This window comes from Ursus arctos, unplaced genomic scaffold (genome assembly GCF_023065955.2).
Source record: "Ursus arctos isolate Adak ecotype North America unplaced genomic scaffold, UrsArc2.0 scaffold_10, whole genome shotgun sequence".
Taxonomy (NCBI): Eukaryota; Metazoa; Chordata; class Mammalia; order Carnivora; family Ursidae; genus Ursus; species Ursus arctos.
In genome coordinates this window covers 31,794,745-31,807,418 of record NW_026622764.1, presented here as the reverse complement: position 1 = coordinate 31,807,418, position 12,674 = coordinate 31,794,745, and the positions used below count along the sequence as shown (strand labels likewise).

Below are 12,674 nucleotides of genomic sequence, written 5' to 3'. Positions count from 1 at the left end.
AGGTTTCTTGAAGTCCCCGCTGGATTGCATTTTCGATGGGCGTGGAGCATTCTAGGGCTTACTAAAGTTGCTCGGCCTCTCTAGGACCCAGTTTTCTCAAATATAAAATGGGAATAATAACAGCGCTTATGCTGGAATGGCTGCGCGAACAAAATGCAAAAATGTAAGTAAAGTGCCTTAGCACAATGCTCAGCACACAGGAAGCAGCAAGTGAATGCTAGTTATTATTGTTGGTGATGATAATTTCATCCACCCTTTGTTCTTGTGACTTACACAGGGTTTGGCAGATGAAAGGTACTCGGTAAATAATAATTAAATAAATTAAGGAATATTTTAAGACTTTTTAAACAATACTCCCTGCCCCACCCCAGTCCCAAAAATGCAAATACACCCTTTCTCTCCATCAGCACTGCCATCTCTCAAACGTGATTTTGTTTTCTCTACCTGAAATACAACTCCCCATCCTAATTCTCCTCTGGCTAACTCCTATTTTTCATCAAAGTTTTGGCTCCCTTTTATTCTCTTATGGGAAGTCTTTTCTTAAACTGAGAGCCCATTATGAATGCCTGCTTATGCTTTTTCACTGGGCTCTCTTCTTGTTCCTAACTATCAAAGCACTTAACACCAAGTCTTCTTGATGTTTTTTTTTTTTTTACTTGCCTTTATACCCTACTGGACTGCAAACTCTTTAAGGCAGACACCATTGTTTATCACTGTAAAGGTACACAACATAAGAGATGTTCAAAAAACATTTGTTTAATGAACGAACAAATACATATTTCCATCTGAGTAACATTTCCATGATTCTCACCCTCCCCAACAAACATCAGAGTGGATTTGGTATTTGGTTCAATTTTAGAAATGAACAAAAAAGGAAAGACACTTAAGATGTGTTTTTTTTTTTTTAAGTGAACAACAATAACAACAACAAACATGGACAAATTCCTCCCAAAAGATAGCCAAATGGCCACTAACATACAAAAGGTATGCATCAACATTAATCATTAGGGAAATGTAAACTGAAGCCACATGAGACACTAACACACAGCAACCAAAATGGCAAACAAAAACAGCAAGAAAATATGAATAACAGCAAGAACACAGGGCAACTGGAACTTTCATATACTGTTGATGAACATCTAAATTGGTACACTCAGGAAAACTGCTTAGCAGTATCTACTAAAATGAAATACTCCTTAAGACTCAGCAATTCCATCTCCAGGAATCCGCCACACAGAAATATGCACACGTGAGCACCAAAAAGTATTCACAAGAATATTCCGAACAGCTCAAAACTGGAAACAGGAAAATGCTCACCAACAGTCAAGTGGATAAATCAATCTGTGCAAGTTTTTGATAAATTCATACACCGGAATATTATATAGCAATGAAACAAAAGAACACTGTGGATAAATCTCAAAAACATCACGTTGGGTGTAATCAACCAATCATGTGTTGTTGAGGGATGCAGTTGTCTACGGCCACAGAAATGAGAGAATACTTGACTCTCGTGTGAGTGGCTATGGCTTGGTCTGGGTGGCTGTTGAGTGTAGACGTTCACTTTGTGGGCATTCATCCATTTGTACACCTGTAGTAATGTGTACTTTTCTGCATGTGAACTGCACTTCGGTGAAAAGGTAAACTAAAAATAAATGAATAAAGGATCTCAACCTAAAAAAAAAAAATTGTCAACACAGATGATTCACACAATTCCAAGAAGTCTGAAATCCTCTGAACCTGCCTAGTCACTTGATTCTATCTGAGATCTCATCTGGATCTTATTTCTAAATCATCTCTTTACTGGCAAATTCTATTTTAATCTAATTGCTAAATATAGACTACATACACACAGGTTTAACATTGCCATAAAAAGTGATGAACAGCAGAAACGGGGTCATGATCTTTTTATTACAAATTTTTTAAAAAGAGGTTTTCCTAAGTTGGCAACTGTCATGAGAAAAAAATTGATACACACATATATCCATGTATTTATATATATACTTATGCAAACATCTGAAACAAATGGTCTGAGTTGGAAGTAAATGGCCAAAGAGCAGTGAAAGGCCTGGAAAAGCAGCAGAGCCCTGGAATATCAAAGATGGCCCACACTACGTGCAGAAGCTAAGAAGGGGTAAGAAAGCACGAGGGCTGACAGGTCCAGAGCTGTCACCAGGAGGCACGCCAGCTCTGCTACCGCCCAGGAGGGAGCACAGGGCACTGGCTTATTCAGTGGTGCCTGCCAGTGTAGGAAAATGTGAGAAACTAGGGTTGGAATTACCAAGGCCATGAGAAAGCCTTTAAAAGTCCTTATAATGACTGCCTTTTACATTTGTTTTTAATTGGAAGCATAAAGGCAACATCCTCAATAAGCTGAACTTCGACAGGATCTTACCAATTTTAAATTAGTAATAATGTGGTTACATACATACAAATGAATTCTTCATTTTCAAACTCTTGCTCACTAGTAATTGTTCAGGATCTCCCTCCCTCACCTCCCCCTCCCTCTAGTTATTCTGCTTTCTTATGCATAATACATGGTAATTATCTCTTGCAAAAGTGACTTAATATGCAGAAATGCCCTAAGGGGGAGCTCACCACTGCTGAAAAGGTATACAAAATAAATCCATACATATAATTTCAAGAAAGCAAATCCTCCTTTGGGAATGGGTCACCGTTCAAACATTCAGAAATTAGATTTTACCAGGTATGTTTAACTCCCTAACATTCAAATATTTAGGCACCATCCTGCTCTTAGATCATTCAGTAAGACCTATTGCTCTGAAAAGCCACATCATGTTTTTTTATTCTTTACCAATGACAACAACCGACCAATGTTAGGCGTGCTTTATTCATCTAACAGCAATCACAAAATGTGGATATACTCCCGTACCATTAACTCTCCGTATGAAGACTTCAAACTGAAAAGAGTTTTTTGGCTATAAAGCAATTCCATTTCATTGTAAACTCTCTTCAGATGACAAATATATTCACCATAAATCAGTGAAATTACTATACAACTATCACAGAGAGAATGAGGCTATGTTGCTCGTGTTGAAAATCGGATTTCTCTGTCCAGAAGTTTACTCAAAATAGGTCTTTTTAACTTACGAGTCCCTTGCAATCAAAGATCTGTATGTTTAAATCAAAGTAGGAAACAGATCAATATAACTTTGCATCTCTTTGTGTAATTAGACTGCAAAATAAAATTTCCTCTTTTCCGGGAAATTTCTTTTTCTGGGGGAGAATGTTGCCGATTTTAACATTTAAAGAAGGTAAAAAATACTCTTTTAACTATGTCCTCAGCAAAAGCAAAAGCAATCATCCGGACTGCAAACCACATGGAAACCCTCTGGTCCTTCCTTTCAGCTTCCCCCATAATGCTAACAAAAACTCCATCACTGGTCCCTGTGCCCATCAGCTCTCCCTGCTCGAAGTCATGGCCTGTACGTTAAGTACAAGTGTCAGGCAGTCATAAAATCTCAACTCTTTGGGGATCAAACGTAAGATGACATTCTGTTGAGTGGGAAATCCCATGGCCTGTGGCCATGCCTTCCAGGGGTTTGACATGCTGGAAAAGAAAAACACAGCCTGCCTTTAAAACGAGGTCATTCTTACATGGAATTTGGTTGTAAAAAAAACGCTTTACAAGCCTCATATTTATATTGGCTAAAATATATTTTCATCCATAAACTTCAAGAAGCCATTTCAGAAATTTTAGCAATTCTTAGTTAATTGCACAGTTCTCGTGGACTACAGCAACTTCTACCAGTCAAAGTGACACACACAAAAAAAGCAGCCCCTGCCGGTGATGAATTCAAGCGCTCTACTCCCATTCAGCCTATCCGGGTCTGAAGAAAGGAGATGGGTACCTAATCACTACTGGACAAATCCCACAAAGGCAGCAGCACTTTACGGATGCCTCATACATCACACCGGAGGTCTGAGTACAGGCAGGACACTTGACAGGATGCAATGATTTAGAATGCACTCCAATTTTTAAGGAAGTCAGTGTTAGAGCCAGAAACAGGATAAATGAAAACTTTCTAAGACACATGTTTTCTGAGATTTATAATCAGGTAGAGATAGAGAAGGGGAAGGAGATTAGACAAGTGTTTAGACTTTTCCATCAAAATATGGAATGGGAAAAAGATTTTAACACCTGCCACTTCCTTTGCAATTGTGAAGAAAGATGACTGACAATTCCCATGGGTTTTCATTACCATCAAGATCCAGCACCTTCCAAGTCTGCTACTACATAACTGTGTCAAGCAAAACCTATCTCAGAGAAAAAGTGCTTTCAGGTAAAGGCAACGCGGAGAAAAGGGAGGCATGAAAAGAAAAAAAGCATTTTGAATTAAACTCGGAAAGATCAGTTGGGCGTCAGGAGTAAAATCGCTTTGACTTGTTACTAATAAGTTTATAAAATTGCTACTCACACCTGGAACGATCAGGCAATTGACTTGATAGCATACTCACATTGTTCTTATCAAGATTAAAAAAGAGAAGACTTCACATAATAAATCCCCGTCTATTAACTCTACTCCAGTCTAAGGAAATAAGGGTCCTGAAAGTTGACGGTTGATGATAATTCCATGTGTCTAAGAAACTTTTAGTAGAAGAAGCTACAAACAGGACATGATATTCTTGAGACAATGACACTAGAGATCCTGGAAAATGACTAGAGGGTGGGGGGTGAGGTGCCAGAAGGGAGAAAGTGAGAGGGAGGAAGGAAGAAGAAAAGGCAGGGAGGGAAAGAAGGAAAGATAATAGAAACAACACTAGCTTAGGGTAAGATCCAGAGAAAGAGCTTGGAGTACAGAGAGCTAGTACAGGCACGCGAGAACTGACTGTGGACATCTCTACGCAACCCCATAATGCACTTCTGTAGCTTGAAATCCATCATGGTCAGTGTATTTATATCAAGGAAATCAGCACATGCAACTAATCAGGGCTTTTTATTCCAAATACCGTTTACCGATATGCCACTGGTTAGATCAAAGTATGATGGTGAGTCTTGTGCCAATAAAATAGAAATGCATCATCTACTTCAAAGGATTCATCTGAAAATTAAGTACAATTGTGCAAAAATGCATAGAAGACATACAGGGTTTTCAGAGAGCTATGGCTATTACTTTTAAGAATTAGCCATCAAGTGCAAATTATAGAAACCAACTTCTAAGAATTTCACCAAGAATGATGTTCTCCTTAACGGTAACTCTAGCCAGACCACAGGCTTAAAATAGTTGAACAGCAGCAGCCAGATCAGTAATAAAGCTTAGAAACAAATAAATAAACAAAAAGAGGCACAGCTAAGATCACAGGGGCTAACAGACCATGCAAACTTGACAAGGAAACCAGCACAAAATGAAAAGCCAACACAGTGGCATTCATTCCAAACCTCCTATGTGAAACTTAACTATATTAAATCTGATTTTTTATGTCTTCTTAGATATTTTAAATACCCTGTCATTATATAAGAAATGGCCACAACGGAATACTATAAATAAGCTACTAGAAAGCATTGCGGGTATGAACAACAACCTAGCTCTCAGTTGACACTGTAAGTACAACCCAAATGTCAAGTCTACATTGAAAATACTGAACTGCAAGACTAAGAGGAATGCAGTTTTATGAAACCATCACAAAATATAACGGTGACATTCACTGCAGACAGAATTTCAGAAAAAAGAATACAATATATTGTATGCACATATTTCTACACACAAAAGAATAACACTCCCTAGCTAGCTAAATATCTGTACATATGTCCATATACACACACATCAAGTCCCCTCTAACGTGGGGATTCCTCACGCTGTAATTAAATAGGCACCCCTGGCTACCGCACCTCTTTGCCTCCCCACCTCCGCCAGATGACATTTTTCCTATTCTGTTTTTCCCTCTGTAGAATCTACTCATCTTCCACACCTTTTCAACTCTACGTTTTCATTCTCGTTTCCATAATGTGCTGGGCTCGAGACTGGCTTTCCAATAGTAGAAAAGACAATGAATGGTACACAGAAAAGAAGGAAGAAAAGTAAATCTAAAGAGCACACACCAACCCCCACCCCTACCCAGACGCAGCCACTCGTGACCACTCCAACCCCCCAACACATCCAACCCAATCACCTCACTGGCCCTCTTTTTCGAAGATGTTCAGGAAAGCCATGCAATATAAAGAAGAGAGAATCAGACCATGAATTTTTGTCTTGCTGAAACTAACTTAATCTAAATCTATCCCCCCCACACACACAATCTCAAAAAGCTTAAAATTTTAAGTATCCCTGTTATCCAGAATATAAACGCTTTCGACTCATATTTTTCAATATCAGCTACGCATCAGAATTCACTAGGAGATTTTAAACTCTTGGAGCCATATGAATGCCTGGCCAATGACAGGTGAATCTCTGGGGCTGGCGCTCAGGCGGCCGTAGGTTTTACAAGCCAGCCAGCTGATCCCAAAGTGCAGCCGGACCTGAGAACCGCCGCTCTAGACCTGACACACCTTACTCCTTGCTCGACACTAGTGATTCTCACCCTTAGTTGTATACTCCCAGATCTCCTTGGGAGGCTTTCAAACATACAAACGACCAGGCCCCACCCTAAAACAACAAAATTAGAATCTCCAGGGAATGGAAACGCTTTCTCTGGAGACCAAACTGAAGCTGTGATCAAAAACTAATGCTCTTTGCACATTATCCATTTGAAGCTTTCTTTTTGGAATTCTCAGAACTATTATAACTTTCCTGATTTTATAGTCAACTTCTGTACCATTTCTGGTAGTACTAACCCTTAAGGAACAACACTAAAATTACTTCAACACTTGCACCAAAAACAAACCCAGGACTGAACTTTCCTGCTTACTGGCAGGTGTAGGAGGTCCTAGGGCTGCTGTAACGAAGCACTACAAGGTAGGTGGCCTGTAACAGCAGTCACTTATTCTTCCACAGTTCCAGAGGCTAGCAGGCCAAAATCAAGGTGTAATTACAGCCACGCTCTCTCTGAAGCCTACGGTGGAGAAAGCGTTCCCCGCCTTTCTCTTAGTTTCTGGTGTTGCCAGCAATCCTTGGTGTCCCCTGGGTTGAAGGCACTTCACTTCAGTCTTTGCCTCCACTATTACATGGTATCCTCCCTGTGTAGTCTATGTCTCTCCTAAGAACACCAGTCATATTGGATTAAGGGCTCAACCTACTCCAGGAAGACCTCATCTTAATAATTACATCTGCAACAACCCTATTTCCAAATAAGGTCACATTCTGAGGTGCCAAGGAGGACATGAATTTTGGGAGGGAACACTATTCAACCCCATACAGCAGAGAAGAAGTGGGGAGTAGGGGGGAACAGAAACTACAGTAAGAAGCATCAGGTGTTGACTGTGAACAGGTAGTAGATTAACCAAGTTTCTAGAAACCTCAAAGAAAATAAAAGGGATATGGAAAATACAGTCAGAGTCAAGAGTGTCCCTAAGAGACTAATCTAGAAAGAGATTCCAAGCCCTAACAGTTTATCACCACCAATGCAAAGGAACCCTTCTTCCAACATCCAGCCTCTAAAATAACAAGTTGCCTAAAGCTTAGAAGTTTATACATTCATATTTCTGCTGTCAGTGCTATAGCAATGCCCCGAAAAATTCCTGTGAAAACTCATGCATTTTCCAATAGATACACCATCATACACAGAATATTCATACACAGGGTTATATTGGTAGTACCATGTTCTAACGGGGAAGGGGCATTACAGAGGAAGTAGGCTTTGTAGAATAAACTCCCCAGTCACCAACCATACTTCAGAGAAAATACTTCCCAAATTCCAACTTCATATTCTAACAAATACCAGCAAAATAGTAAACTCTCCTTGATTTAGCACCTTGGTTGTCCATCTCATGGTTTACACATTGAATTATCCTCACTAGCCACAGATGGCAGAGAAGCCCCCACCCCGCCAGTAACCAAAGAAATAGATGGGTACTTGTACATTTTATCACACTCAAAAACTCTGTGATATGCTAGCAGCCCCAGTGATAAAAGCAACAATCAGCTGGACTACAGCAGAAAGAGTAAATGGGCATGCTACATGTATGGTACACAGGTAGTACAAAAATTACGGACCAAAATCATAATTCCTCAGGTACAAAACAGTTTAGTCCCCGGATATATTTCATCTTCTTGGAGCTCATAAGTGTCTTATTTTACTGGCAATATAAACAAGTTAGTGTTGTTCACTTAACCACTAAAAAGATGAGCAAACTCATTTATTTTAGCCAAATGTTGTTTTCATGAAGATGCATTAAGAAAGAAAAGTACAGGGGGCGCCTGGGTGGCACAGCGGTTAAGCGCCTGCCTTCGGCTCAGGGCGCGATCCCGGCGTTCTGGGATCGAGCCCCACATCAGGCTCCTCCGCTATGAGCCTGCTTCTTCCTCTCCCACTCCCCCTGCTTGTGTTCTCTCTCTCGCTGGCTGTCTATCTCTGTCAAATAAATAAATAAAATCTTTAAAAAAAAAAAAAGAAAGAAAGAAAGAAAAGTACAAAATCTCTCTAAAACATAGGAAATTAGGAAAAACTCCAATTAGATAGATTTTTGTTGATTAAATTATTTCAAAGTAAACTTCAAATAAATAAACTTCAAATATCTGAGACTCTACACAAAACAGCACCTGCCTCCCTAACACTTCTCAAACTTTAATGACTCAGTGTCTTCCTAACTACACTGAGTTCTGAACATAAATAAGGCAAAAGCAATCTCCCTTTATAACGTAGCTCAGAGAGTAAAAAATCTCTTCTATTTACTAGGCTGACATTTACTTTGATGTCTTACAGACCCTTTCAGGTAACAACTTATATATATAATAGAGTTAAAAGCATGCAAACTCCTTTGGGGACTTAAAATACCTTAGAAGTCATGAACAAATGCAAGTAAACGGAAAACACAAGAAGGAGGCATCTCTATTGCTTTCCTTTGCATAGTTTGACAGCAGTGTTTTAAAATACAGGTGAGGAAATCTTTCAGTTTGGCTGTGATACTGGGAAAGAAGCTTAAAGCAGTTTAAGAACTCGAGTAGGATGAAACCAAACGGAAATTCAAAGGTAGCAAAAGTTAGTCCTTCATGCAAATGTCATTCCATCCCAGCTATTTCTATTTTCCAAGAAGTCTCTGCTGCTCATCTACCCAGAAGAAGTATCTGAATACATTTGATGCCCATCTACCGCTGTAGCTTCAAAGTAATTTTGAATGTTCTTAATTATGCAACTAATTGGCTATGAACATTAGTAAATTATACATGGTGGACATCTCAGTTTCTTCAGAGTTTTAAAAAAAATCCACGAATAATCTAAGTAGTTGCAAAGGTTCTGGTACTTCATTTCCAAAGGCCTATGTAGCCTCTAAATAGTTTACTAACATACACTGAGCATGAAACATACTCAAAGGAATTCGGGACAACACAAGCTCATGCTCTGCCTTCTTATGAAGAGTCAATGTCATGAACACAAAATAATGTAGATTATATCATCAATCAACAAGCAATGAATAAAGCAATGAAATGCATTGGACTGATGTGACGAGATAAACAAAGGTCTACAGACATAGTTAAATGAGGACACCAAGTAGATACATTGGGCATCCGATCTGATTACTGCTACATAGAATCACTCCTCTAGAGTCCCTGTGATAGGGAAGAAAATATTATTTGGAAAAATGCAAATGTTCCTTCCTTAAATAATTTCGATTTGCCAAAACTTTCCCAGTAAAAGAGCTGAAGTCTGGATACCCTTATTCAAAACTTGACCTTATTAATAACTGTAACTCATGTCAGATGAAACACAAATACCAATGTCATATTTTTATTATTATAAAATTATTAGAAATGATTACACATGGATTGCAAATACAACCCAAAAAACTATCTTTAAGACTTGAAGGAAAAAGAAGAAAAAAAAAAAAAAGATCTCTACATTAGAGGAAAAACAGGTTTAAAGGAACTTGGCAATAGTTCAACTACCAAAATATATGTGTAAAAAATGATGAAAGGCGGAAGAGGAAAGAAAACCAGTTATTTTAATTCAAAAAAAAAAGTGGAAGATTTGCACAACTTCTTTTTTAGCTGCATGCTTCTCTGATAAAACTGTATCTAAATTCTCCTTGAAGCTTAAATTATATACTGAATAAAAATCACCTTGACTTGTACACTTAAAAATGGCTAAAAAGTCAATTTTATGTTATGTATATTTTACCACAATTAAAAAATAAAAATAAAGCAAGAGTTAAAGGCTCATCTATTCATAAAACAGGGAAGGAATGGTTTTCATCTCCGCTACTTACATATGCTTGCACATATTTCCAAGTTAGATACAGTCACGTGAAAAAATATATGGATTTAACTCTACTTTTGCTGTTTGAGGACAAGTATCAGGTCCTATTCATCTCTGAATCTCCGTTTTTTAGAAAAGTGCTTTGCAAGGTGGAAAAGCTGGAACTTGCCTAATACAACATAGGGAAAGAAAATGGCTGAAACAGTTAATTTTATGTTAGGATATTTTTACCACAATCAAAAAAAAAAAAATATCACCCGATCCTAGAATCAAATAGTATTGTCATTGACCTTGATTGATTCCTATCCAGGCGAATCTAAACATCAAATTCTAATCTTCTGTCATGTGTTTTCTGGGATACGGTTACATCCATTTTTAAATTTTCTAACCACTCTAGAACCCACGGGAGGCCAAAAGGTACGGAAAGGAGGGGCCCATTTGTGCACCACGCTGATCAGCTCCCACGGTGAAGTCATGTGCCCTGTAAAACTTGTCAGGTTCTTTCCTGTGTGAATCGCCACCTAGAAATGTCAGGGGCCTGCCTTGGGTTTCTGACAGGAAACAGTGCCACTCAAGTGCAAATTCACACGGACGGGAAGCTGCAGGGCCCAGACTGCACCAACAGCGGGGCGGACAGAACCAGCAAGTCACAGTGCTTTGCTTAAAAATAAAATGGCATAAAGAATCAGAAAAGAAATGAGCAATGAGAAAGAGACACAGAATTAGTTTGACCAAAAATACAAATGAACTGCGCATCAGTAAATCTTAAGGACAGCTTATCTTAGAGCTACAGAGGAATTTGCAAAGAAGTTTGAAGGCAATGCAAACTCCATGTAAATCTATTCGCTTCATACTTTCATGTCTTCCCCCCCCCCATTTGCTGCTTCTTATTTTTTTTCTCTTTAGCTCTCACACTTTCCTCTAGACCCCCCCCTTTTTTTTCTCATCTAATTACGCATCTCAAGGAAATTCCCTTACCCCTTTCGGTCTATTCATTCAAGATGCCTATGTTTTGGGGAGAGGGGTGTGGTGAGTAAATACTAAGATCCGTCCTTCTACAACTTGGGTAAAAGAGAAAGCAAGCTAAGGAGAAAGACATTGTTTCGTGGGTTTTAATAGTAAAACTCAAGATAAAGATCCCCTAGGGCTACTTTTAAATGCCCATAATACCAAAACAGTGGTTTCCAATTATTCATTTGGTGACTGGAGCTTTAGATAATAAGAATTTAAAGAAATGTTACATTAAGTCAAACAATCAGTACTTGGATATCTATAAGCCAGAAATAACATTTTTAAAGGTTGGTTTTATTTTGTTTTTTAAACGTCAATGACTTTAAAATGTATCTGCCGTTTGTAAAGAAATAAGAAAAGGTGAGAGATCACTTGGTATCAATTAAATCAGCCAGTTTAAAACTAAAACCCATTACATCCATTGATAAAAAGTGATAGAAACGATCTTACTCCTGTGTGGCCTCTGGCAACACCAACTAACCAGAACCCTTCTAGAGGAACTTATGTTTCAAGAATCAAAATAGTTGACTGTCTTTGACAGGCTGGTAACATTCCTGAATTAATCCTCCCCCTCCCTAAAAAAAGGGGGGGGAGGGCGGGGATTGAGTGTAAAAAGCTCATTGAAACACCATTTGTATCCTAAAAGGTAGAACAAGTACATCAAAAGGAAATGGCCAATTTAATTATAATAAAACAATGTAACAGACTATTATGTTGCTACTATAAACTACAATCAAGAAAAATGGGATAAAAAGTAATATTAAGTAAAAATGATCTGCATATGAAGAATTAGTAAAATACCTGAAAACATTTGTTGAATAAGCATAGCGCGGTGTTCTGAGTAAGGTTTTTTCCCTATCTTAATTTGCATTCCTGACAGAACTTCATAATGTTTCTTTAAGAAACCATAAATGCAATATAAATTTTTGTAAATATATTTCCTAATATTATTTTAAAATATTAGATTTCAAATAGCAACATTTATTGAAAAGACTATAAAGATTAATAAGGTCGCTCCTAGAATTTGTCTTAATATGATAAATAATACAATAAACATCGTTCTTATGTGGAAATGCTTCAATATTTTAAAATGTTCAATTATTCCTTATGTTAACAGGAATTTAGAAGGCACTTTGCTAGGTGCTGCAAAGAACTACAACATATATGAGAATCGCATCATTATATAAGCTTACATTATATGAGAAAAATAAAGAAAAAGAGCATTTTCACATTTTTTAAAAAGAAGTATGTTACATGACCAATCACAACACTCTAAAGAAATAACCTGCAATCATAGATGACATATAGAAAAGGAGGTCACAATTATCACTATTATTATTAATAGCATTCATGGA

General features: G+C 38.0%; 1 protein-coding gene across 21 annotated transcripts in view; it reads right to left on the bottom strand.

The window, feature by feature from the left end:
• Nucleotides 1-12,674, bottom strand: part of KLF12 (KLF transcription factor 12) — a 413,801-nt gene that overhangs the window by 302,352 nt on the left and 98,775 nt on the right. The gene's annotated exons all lie outside the window — the stretch shown is intronic.